This window comes from Danio rerio, chromosome 21 (assembly GCF_049306965.1).
Source record: "Danio rerio strain Tuebingen ecotype United States chromosome 21, GRCz12tu, whole genome shotgun sequence".
NCBI lineage: Eukaryota > Metazoa > Chordata > Actinopteri > Cypriniformes > Danionidae > Danio > Danio rerio.
The window spans coordinates 34,715,001-34,726,158 of record NC_133196.1 but is presented as its reverse complement, the minus strand read 5'-3'; the positions used below and the strand labels follow the sequence as shown (position 1 = coordinate 34,726,158).

The 11,158-nt window shown below is 37.1% G+C and overlaps 1 protein-coding gene across 1 annotated transcript in view; it reads left to right on the top strand.

Moving 5' to 3' along the window:
* Positions 1-4,133: 4,133 nt before the first annotated feature.
* The window catches only part of zgc:165573, a 16,861-nt gene continuing 9,836 nt past the window's right edge, over positions 4,134-11,158 (top strand). Inside the window, exon 1 of the mRNA NM_001098766.1 lies at positions 4,134-4,273. The gene's annotated coding sequence lies outside the window, so the exon portion shown is untranslated. The remainder of the gene's footprint in view (positions 4,274-11,158) is intronic.

The window sequence follows — 11,158 nt, the reverse complement described above, 5'->3', positions numbered from 1 at the left end:
AACAAAAAAAGTAAATTTACTTGAAGAATAGAGAATGCATTATAAATGAAGTATCGCTATCATTGAGGTTTATTTTTTGTTGTTTAAACTGGGGTTAGCTCACCCCCCAAAAAAACCCAATTATTTTGTTGTTTTGTCCTTTGTGTCATTTCAAACCCCTGAGACCTTCATTCATTGCATTTATACAAATTGAGAGCTCTCTGACTCTCCATAGGCCGCAACGGGCCCAGTTTGATCAAAGTCCAGAAAAATGGCAATAAACATCTTTAAAATAGGCCATAAAGTTTTAGTTGGCCAATCAGAATATCATCCTTCCATGGATATTTATTTTTCTTAGTTTCAGTAAAGGACACACACACTGAGTGCTTGTGCTCTTTATGTGTGTCATCCTGTTGACGTGTATCTCAGATAAACCTGTACTTGGTTTCAAACAGAAGAAGTTGCATGCTGGCATCTGGAGTAAATATGAAAGCATAGCTATACAACGAAAATGGATAAAGAGTTTGTTTTATAGGCACAAACCAGCACAAATCTGGCATAAACAACAAAACGACGAATGACATCAGTTTGGTGCAATTTGGAGGAAATGGGTTGGAGAGTGACGTCACGGCTCTAGAATATTTTGCTTGTATCTAAAGGAGGAAAACAGATACAGTGTTTTTTTTAATGGCACAAACCAGCACAAATCAAGTACAAACGACCTGTGCTGATTTGAAGTCATTTGAGCAACATGGGGTGAAAAGTGACATCACATGGTCAAAAAATAATGCTTCATATCTTAGACCCCAAATCAGCGCAAATGTTCGTTTTTGTGGCACAGATCAGCACAAACGTAGCACAAACGAATTACATAGTTTTGGGGATTATTTGTTTTTATGGGGTGCCAACTTCACGGAGATGCAGTGCACTCCCAAGCAAAATATTGACATTAAAGTGTTTTCTTGTTGTAGTTGTTTTTCTGGACTTTGTACAAGCCAGGACAGTTCCTGTCTATGGAGGATGAGGGAGCTCTCAGATTTATTAAAAAAATAATAATTTTTACCAGGGCTTGACATTAACATGGGTAAGAGCTTTTTAGAAAATACATAATTTGACCATTTAAATTAATTAGAGCATAGTCTAATAAATATATATTTTTTGTTTTGTTTAGCTATTTCTCCGCAAAATTTTGTAAAAAATCTGCGGATTTATGCGGAATGATTTTGGGAGTATTATTACTAAAAACATAATATATTAAATAAAAGATTTTATTTAAAGTTTACAATTGAAATCCAATTAGATGCACTAAAATAAAGCAAGGATCTCCTCATCCACCACCAGTGTGCAGCATCCACCTGGATGATGCGACGGCAGCCATTTTGCACCAGACCGCACACCACACACCAGCTGATTGGTGGAGAGGAGACAGTGATGAAGCCAATTGAATATGGGGATGTTTAGGAGGCCATGATGGACAGAGGCCAGTGGGCAGATTTGGCCAGGATGCCAGGGTTAAACCCCTACTCTTTTCGAAGGACATCCTGGGATTTTTAACAACCACAGAGAGTCGGGACCTCGGTTTAACGTCTCATCAGAAAGAAAGCTCACTGAGCAGTATGTCGTCCCTGTCACTATACTGGGGCATTACGACCCACACAGACCGCAGGTTGGGCGCCCCCTGCTGGCCTCACTAACACCACTTCCGGCAGCAACCTAGCTTTCCCATGTGGTCTCCCATCCAGGTACTGACCGGGCGCAGCCCTGCTTAGCTTTAGTGGGCGACCATGTGTAAGTTGCAGAGAGCTAGCTGCCGGTAATTTAAATTGTGATGGCTGCGACACACTATCATACACTTTCATCATCAAATAATTGACTGCTCAATGTACAAGCTAGTATTTTTTTTTTTGCCCAGCTTGACATAATACAAAAGATCAGATCCTTAGCCGTCAGTGATGATCATTCTCATTCTCCGTTGCATGATGCTCTGCACATTTTCAATAGGAGACCAGTCAGCACAAGCACATTGTTTATGAAACCACGCTGTTGTAGCATATGCAGAATTTGACTTGATCTAATCATAACATAGATAAACAATAGACCTCCTATGAAAGACGTCACTTTGATGGTAGTATGTCTCTGTACCCTCCCAATATATGCCTCTAGGTCACTTGTGTCAAACTCAGTTTCTGTGAGGGCCGCAGCTGTTAATTACACAAGTTAGAATAATTAGGCAAATCATTGCATAACCATGGTTTATTCTGTAGAATTGTATATATACAGTTGGTTAGAATTATTAGCCCCCCTGTTTATTTTTTTCCCCGTTTTCTGTTTAACAGAGAGAGTTTTTCAACACATTGATAATCATAATAATTTTAATAACTCATTTCTATTAACTGATTTATTTTATCTTTGCCATGATGACAATACATAGTATTTAACTAGATACTTCTAAGACTTATTTTTATCTTATTTTTAAGGCTTAACTTGGTTAATTAGGTTAACTGAGCAGGTTAGGGTAATTAGGCAAGTTATTGTATAATGATGGTTTGTTCTGTAGAATATTGAAAAAAATGTGTCCTTAAAAATGTTTAAAAAATTAAACCGCTTTTATTGTTGTCGAAAAAAAACAAATAAGTTTTTCTCCAGAAGAAAAAATATTATCAGATATTTTTTTGAAAATTTCTTTGCTCTGTTAAACATAATTTGGGAAATATTTTAAAAAGAAAAAAACTAATTAAAGGGGGGGCTAATAATTTATACTTCAACAAAAATATTTTACTTCAACTGTATATTGCTAAAGAGGTCTAATGAAATTGACTGTATTGTTTTTTTAATGAAAAACTGCTTTTATTCTAACCTAAATAAGACTTTTTCCAATAATAAAAAAATATATATTATATGAAATACTGTGAAAATTTCCTTGCTCTGTTAAACATAATTTGGGAATTTTTTAATAAAGAAAAAAAAAAATCCCAAGGGCTGATATAGTTTTGACTTCAACTGTATAAACAGTTATACACAGTTGAATGTAAAATTAGCTCTGCTGCTTTTTTCCTTAAAATATTTTTGATATGATGTTTAACAGGCAAGGACTTTTTAGAACACTTCTTATATTTTTTCTTAAGAAGAAAATCTCATCTCTGTAACAAACCACTGTTGTTCAATGACTTTCCTTAATTGGCCTACTATAATTAGGCAATACTACAACTGCACTCCAACTCAATTCAAAGATGATTTCTTGGACTTACTATTTTTTTTAAGGTAAGTGGCTGTAAACCAATTTATTTGGGTTGAATTTAAACAAACAAATTAAGGTAAACATTACTAAATTAAATTTGCTTGTTTAAATTCAACCCATATAAATTGCAACAATTTTTCAGAAATCATTTGTTTTCGGAGTGTGAAATATATAATTGCCCCAGATTTTTTTTTTTAAACAATCCAAATATACAAAAAAAAAAAACAAACAAACAAAAAAAAAAAAACAATGAGAAAATGTGTAACTACTGAAATTTATCAGATATACTTTGTATTAATGCATTGCTCAGGTGTCTTTTTTTCCCCAGACTTGAACTTAAACGGTCTAAAAATCTTGATGGTTCTGTAGACATTTTCTATCAACTCGGATTGTAAGGTCTTATTTTCTATTGAAATCGAGACATAATTAGCTTGGCCGTTATAGCAGCTTTTTTTTTTTTTTTTTTTAATAATTGAGTTTCTTTGGCTCTGTTTGAGATCATTGTCTTGCTGAAATATCCATCCTAGTTTCATCTTCATCCTCTTGGTGTTAGGACTGAAGCAGCTAATATTCATTTACATCAACTGAGAGATTTTAGCTGCTGTCTGGGCTTTCCATGAAAACAGCCAACTTATGTTTCTTTTTAATTATTTTGTTTATTTACTGCACACCATGTCACACAGCAGCTTTTAGGCACTGCTCACAGAAATGACTAGGAGGCAGCTTTCTGCAATAGAAACTCAATGGAAAGTGTTGGGTTGCCCCCTCCCCCGACGTAGGCGAGACCCAGTGGTGTCATCAAACAGGCGTGGTCACCACGCGCTGCTGTTTAGCGGTCAGCTGATATTACAGCACCACGAGTTATTTCCAATGGGACTCTGCGTGACATTATCGTGTGCGTTGTGACCAAATCGAGAAGCCCTATTTTGTTCGTGTTTGTTGCTTAAACGCTTTACAGCCGACTTCACAAATGACATAAACTAAGCAAAACACCGAAAGACCGCAGAGGAAGTACCAGGACAATCCGCTGAAAAGAAACTCGTTTGTCTTCCAAAGGTAAAAAACACTTTCTCCTGCGTTTTTTATTTTTAAATACATACGTTAACTAATTTATACATTTTTCGTCTTTATACAACTTGGTATTTAATGATAGCGAATCTGCTTGTTTGTTGGTTTTGTCAAACATTGACCACCTAATTATAGGCTTGGCAGCCTTCAGGGTCTTACCGCCCCTACACCTTACACTAGGGCTACTGTGACGCACGGAAAATAGTAGTTTTCCCTGTTTGACCACAGTGTTATAGTGATGATCGGATGTTGTATCATGTCATGTAGAAAAACTACAACGTAGTTAAACGTAGTTTTGTTTTGTTTTGTAAGTGGCTGTTTTCATATTGTGTCGTGTAGGCGATTAAGATCCTGACCTCTGTTTGGCAGAACAAACATCATCTTATTGTGAATGAATCCGCTGACAGTCGCCTGATTTTCATCAACCCATATTCTTATTTGAGGCAAATTGTGCTTTGACTATTACAGAGAGTGAGTATTGTTAGTGTGTTGGCCATAAATAATAGATTAACTGTTATCAACATCAGTTCTGCTGTGTCAGACCACTCATTTCAGCTAGAGTGTTAGTTTTATTATTAGTTATCAGGGTGTAATGTTATTCCTCTGATAATTTGATTAGACATTTACCCTTTAATTATCAGAGTAAGTTAGTGAAATGTTTCAACCAACTTTGTGTGTGAAATTGTGTTTTATAAGCCTATAAACTTGTTCACCTGCAGTTGCTGGTCTGATTTTTATCATGCACAGTTCAGATAAGTAAACATTTTTCATTTGTTTCAGTAAGGATGAGCTACTTCTAGAAATGCATGAAAGCCCTAGTGTGAATGGAGAGCATTTTAAAGGGAACACAGATTCCTAGTACTATTGCATTCTCCACACTCTTGGTAGTTTCCTTGGTTATTGATCAGGGTCACCAGTTTCCTTTTCTGTTTCCTTGTTTAGCCACCTGATTTTAAAAGGCGGAAGTAAGCTCTTTTTTTACAAATGTGTTAGACTTATACTTCCTTTGCCGCCATTGGTACATGACTAGGGATAGCTCAGATAACTCTGATCATAAGATTTTTGTTAGATTATTTCCAGTTTTGAATTTGGTATGGATAAATCTAATGTATATGCACAAATAATATTGTAAAGCATCGCATATTGAAAATAATAATTTAAAAGTAAGGTCAAACTACTTATGTATTCTGTAGTCTTTGAAAACACTAATTTGTATCACAAGACATGTCACTCTTTTAGTTTTGAATTGAGGAAAGTTTAACAGTCAACAAGACGAATGAAGCCCCACCTTTTAGCACAGGAGCCAATCAGCAATCAATCCGGGGGAGGGCCTCGAACCAGCCGTGAGTTTCTGCAGATAAAAGTCTGGTTTATACTTCTGCGTCAAGTGACCGGCGTAACCCACAGCGCATACAACGCGCGTAGCTGTGCATTTATACTTCTGCGCGGTGTCTCTGGCCCCGTTTACACTAATGCGTTTTAGTTTGAAAACGCATAAGTTTTGCTACGGTTACGCCATCCGTCCACACTACGCCAGAGTTCTCGAGCGCCGAAAACGGAGCTTTTTGAAAACGCTGGAGAGGCCGTTTTCATTCTAAAACGCTGCTGCTCCGTCTCAGTGTGGATGGGGAAAGACGGAGACATCTGAAAATGGAGGCGGGGCTGCAAACGTTCGCCTATCTGATTGGGGCTTTTCCTCAATATTAAGTAGCCCACACACCGTTCAGTCCTGCATCCTCTTCTTGTAAGTTAAGACCTCGCAAGTTTGATCAAAGCTGCGGTCTCCCCCTTCTCAGTTTGATATGGAAAACATACCGAGGACATGGGTAAATCTTCAAAGGGAACAGTGTACTTTATAACTTCATTCACATCACCTTGGCTACGTTGTTTCACTTTCTCAACAATAAAATGTAAACATGATTTAAGGAACTGCCTATTTTCTTTTTAATATTAGTAACTTAACAGACAGCAGAAATGCTCAGTGCCGTGCTGCATATATGAGCGTCATCTTCACTGTGTGGATATTTATAACAAAACGGAGCCGATAACAACTGCCTCCTTTCAATTTCAGCGAAAATACGAAACACACCCTCTCTTTTGCTGAATATCAGTTTTAATAATCGATAATTATAAAAGTATAACATACAATAGGTTTATACATTGTAGGAAATAAAGGCAAGCGATCAGTCAATGTACCTGGATTAATCATTATTTTGCGCTTAACCAAAACATGTTACCCGTGAACAAGTAACTTAATAGATTCCAATGACCAAAGTCAGGGAATTGGCCTATGTCGTTAGATAAAGACAACAACATGAATGAAATATCACGTTTAGCAAATATAGTGAGATTAGATCCAGCAGGAGATGCTTGATGAGCAGTCCGACAAGCAGAGCTCTCATCTGGGTAGAAATGCTGGAGCGCTTGCCCGAGAGTGTGTGTGTGGTCACGTGATGTGCGTTTTCAGCGTTTTGGTGTGGACGGAGAGCTGTTCAGAAACGCTGGGTAAAACGCGAGTGTGGACGCGGATCGTTTTCATTCTACAACGCCGTTTTAAAACTAAAACGCACTAGTGTAAACGGGGCCTCTGTTGGTCTGCATTAACACTTCCAAAACGCTAGTTGGCAGTGAGGTGGTAATGCTCCTCTGTGTCAAGTTTCTTCGCTGCTGTTTTGCTTTTCCTGAATACTTCCTGGATGTACAAGTGGCTCAAACTTGCTCATTTTGAGGTAGGATCCGGCGGACGTGCAACAACCTTAACTATGAGGTAAACACAAAACAAAACTTTCCATCCGGAGCTCCTTCACAGGACTCCACACTTGTAAGCAATCGTTCCATTGGGCTCGCGCCATTCGCGTGGCTCTCGGTCCCGCCCAGACTCGTCAGCGCTTCCAAGCCGACCAATCACAGAGCTTGCTCTACGCGTTGTTGCGACGTGTAGTTAAATTTTTTTGAGAGGTGCACGTCAGTGATGCTGACGGCCATGGCAAAGGGCTATGCGTCAACGCCGTAGCATACGCCAGCGTTTGACGCAGAAGTATAAATCAGCCTTTAGTGTCACTAAAACGTTTAGAAATGAAACTAAAAACAATGTTTTTTCATTTTATTTTTGATTCCTAATATGAAATTTAATCATAAGCTTGGCAAACAATTTAGGAGAATTTGATGTTTCCCCATTCAGACAGAATGGCCTGTCTTACTGCCTGAGAGGCGTTTCAAAGATGGCCGCTGAGTGAAATGACTTGCCTTAAAAGGACTTTGGACATTTTGGCTAATTAAATACCATTTTGTAACATTTAAGTGGCATAACAAGCTGTTTTGTACAGCTAAAATGTATGGAAGTAAATGACATTTGACATTTCTCTATGAGGACTAGTGTTTTGCATGCATGCGTGCGTGCGTGCGTGTGCGTGTGTGTGTGTTTTAAGTATTGTGTTTAAACTATCCTGTGTCTTTTTGAAATGGAAAAAACATATGTTAGGTAGCATACTTAGTCCGACATATCCCATCTTTTTGGCACTGAAGTACTAGCACAGACTTTTCATACCAACAAGCTAACTGTGTTATTTTGCAATCTACGTTTACTACAGCGTGTTATTTAAAAAAAAAAAAAAAAAATGAGTGTTTTGTGTGAAATGTTTCATGTGCAGAATCCAGAGTCAGAAAGCATCTTAAAGCAGTCATGAAACAAAACTTAAGATTGTGCTTTTCTCCCATATTGCAATTTATGGCCAATTGAAATGGTCCTGGAAGAAGAAAAAATGTCAGGCGACACACATAATTTTGTTCTTGGGGAACCAATTGGATCAGTGGAAGATGGATTTTTCTAACAAAAGTGAAGAAGATTGATGAATAGACGGAAGCAGGGCAAAATCGAGACATGCGCTGAAAGCCCCGCCCTAAAGTCATTTCACGGGACCAGGGGTCCGATCTTCGTACCTCGCTTAAATAATCTAAGATGATTTGGCAGGTCTTTTAATCTTGATAACTGATCTCTGGCTAATTTGGTTCTTCAAACAAGTTCGCAAATTAGATTAAAATGTCTGGATGAACTGATCTGAGATCGATGTGTGTGTTGTGAAGGACAGATCTATCCATTCCCGAAATTATGATCAGCAATGCAGCGATTAGCTGATTGTACAGCACCGTAATGACATTGTCTAATTAATATTCAATTATCCATGTAAGCAAAATGACATAAAATTAGCCGTAAACGGTTTATTAAATATGATAAGCAATAACTTTACACATTTGTTTTAACTGCAGGCTTTACACTTTCATCTGTCAAGAGTATTCATCATGTATTTCAATGCAAATCAATGTATTTAGTTCTACATTTAGATATAAAAATAAAGATTTTCTTTATAGTAGCCTATAGGCCTACTCAAGTTTTTTTTTTTTTTTTTTTTTTTAAATCGACGTAAGCAATAACTGTATAAATTCATTTTGCATAAAAAAAAAGCATTTTTATATCGGTAAAGGTGTCTGCAACTTTTGCGAAGCATCAAATCACAGGTTTATTAGCGGTCAAAACATGTGCATGACTGTGTGTTTAATTATAAATTAATATCCTAACATGCTAATTCATGCTAGAATCATGCTAGTAACATGCTAATTCATGCTAGAATCATGCTAGTAACATGCTAATTCATACTAGAATCATGCTAGTAGCATGCTAATTCATACTAGAATCATGTTAGTGACATGCTAATTTATTCTAGAATCATGCTAGTAACATGCTAATTCATGCTAGAATCATGCTAATAACATGCTCATTCATACTAGAATCATGATAATAACATGCAAATTTTTTACTACACTCATGCTAATAACATGCTAATCCATGCTAGAATCATGCTAATTCATGCTAGAATCATGCTAATAACATGCTACTTATACTTTTTCAAACTGTTTTTAAACTAAATAAACTATTACCAACAGGCTTTGTCAAGCCAGCCTCAAAGTTTGTCTCGACAAACTTTACTGTCTAGTTATAAATTATCCTTTTTTATAAAAGAGCTGACATTTGCCATGCACATCTTGTTAGGGAAGCAAGGTTGTGTAAGTAGTAAATCTTCTCTGAAGGCCAGAGGGCGCTCTCTTACTGAAACTCCAAATACATCAATGAAATGAAACTCTGGAAATCTCCCATCATGACTATTCAATAATCACACAGGTTTAAAGTTAAAACATGTTGTAATATGTGGTAGTTAAGAATTGTAATGTAATGTGTGTATTTATATAGCACATTTATCATAGCCATACTTCAAAAATGCTTTACAATCATAAGATTGGATCTCCCCACTCTACCACCAGTGTGCAGCATCCACTTGAATAATGCTACGTCTGCCACAGGACAACATCGTCAGTGCTCTCACCAAACATTAGCTATTGGTGGAGTGGAGAGACAGTGATAGAGCCAATTCGGTGGATGGGTAGAATTGGAAGGCCATGATTGGTAAGGGCCAATTGAGGGAATTTGTCCAAGACACCGAGGTTACACCCCAACTCTTTACGAGAAGTGCTATGGGATTTTTAATGACCACAGAGAGTCAGGACCTCTGAGTTTAACATCTCATCCAAAAAATGGAGCTCACTGACAGTATTAGGTCCTCTTTACTTCACCAGGGCATTCTTATTCACACAGACCACAGGTTGAGTGCCCCCTGCTGGCCTCACTAACACCACTACCAACAGCAACCTTGTTTCCCCATGTGGTCTCCCATTCAGGTACTGACCAGGCTCAGCCCTGCTTGGCTTCAGCTAGTAACCGATTTTGGGCTGCAGAGTGATATGGCTGTGGCCATATTACACAATCATAATTTATTTATTTACTTATGTACAGATTTACTCTGTGCATTATTCGCTTTCATGTTGTCTGACCAGTCAGTTCATTGCCAGCTTGTTCCGTTAAGAGCCATTAAGTTAATAATTTACCATTACTGAATTAAGAGAGCACTGTTTAACTTCAGCTAACACTCTCGGTTCACTCACCGCCATTGTGTATTTGTCAGGGCTAAAGCTGTTTCACCTGACAGTGTCTTCTTGTCCATGAAGCTTGATTTTTGAAGCTTGATGATTCTTTATTTATTCATTTATTTATTTATTTTTTGGGTGATATATACAAATGTCATTCCTCATCAGCACTTTATGCACCCACCAATTTAGATTATTGTATCACATTTAACTGAATAAAGAAATTGCCTCTTATTGCAAACCTTTTCCCCTAAAACACACCTTTTTAAGAAATAAAATACTGTAGGCCAAGTATGCCTGTTGTGAATGAAAGGTACAGTACTACAGTCCCTAAAAGATGGTACATGCCAAAATCTATTTGCTAATTAACATTTGTCTCTTGAACTCTACTGTCACCTTCTTGTAATTTCAAGTTAACACAACGCTGTTAAATTAACAAAAAAAAATTTTTTTTTTAACACAACACTGTTATAAAATCCTAGTGTTCAACACTGGAAGTCTTAATATTGAAATGTCGCAACAAAAAGGACTAAGACAGGAGAAAGAACAGGACCGGGAGTATAATATGAGCTAAGAAGGGAACTGCATGGGAAATCTTGTGAGCATAGTCAATAATTATTGAGCAACCAAGTACTAAAGTGGAGAATTCTATACTGGGAATCTGTGTTTTTCTTTTAAACACACTCCATTCACACTAGGGCTTTAATCATTTCCTTGAAGTTGCTTATCCATATGCAAACATCTGAATGCAAATATTTCTCTAAACTGTGCGTGATTTGAAATAGATGTGCCATGTTGCTAAAAACACTATTAGGACACATATTTCATTAAAAATGGAAAATTTGTGTTTTTTGCACAAATTCCTTCTTCTGGTTTAAAAAGAAATATTGAAGCAAC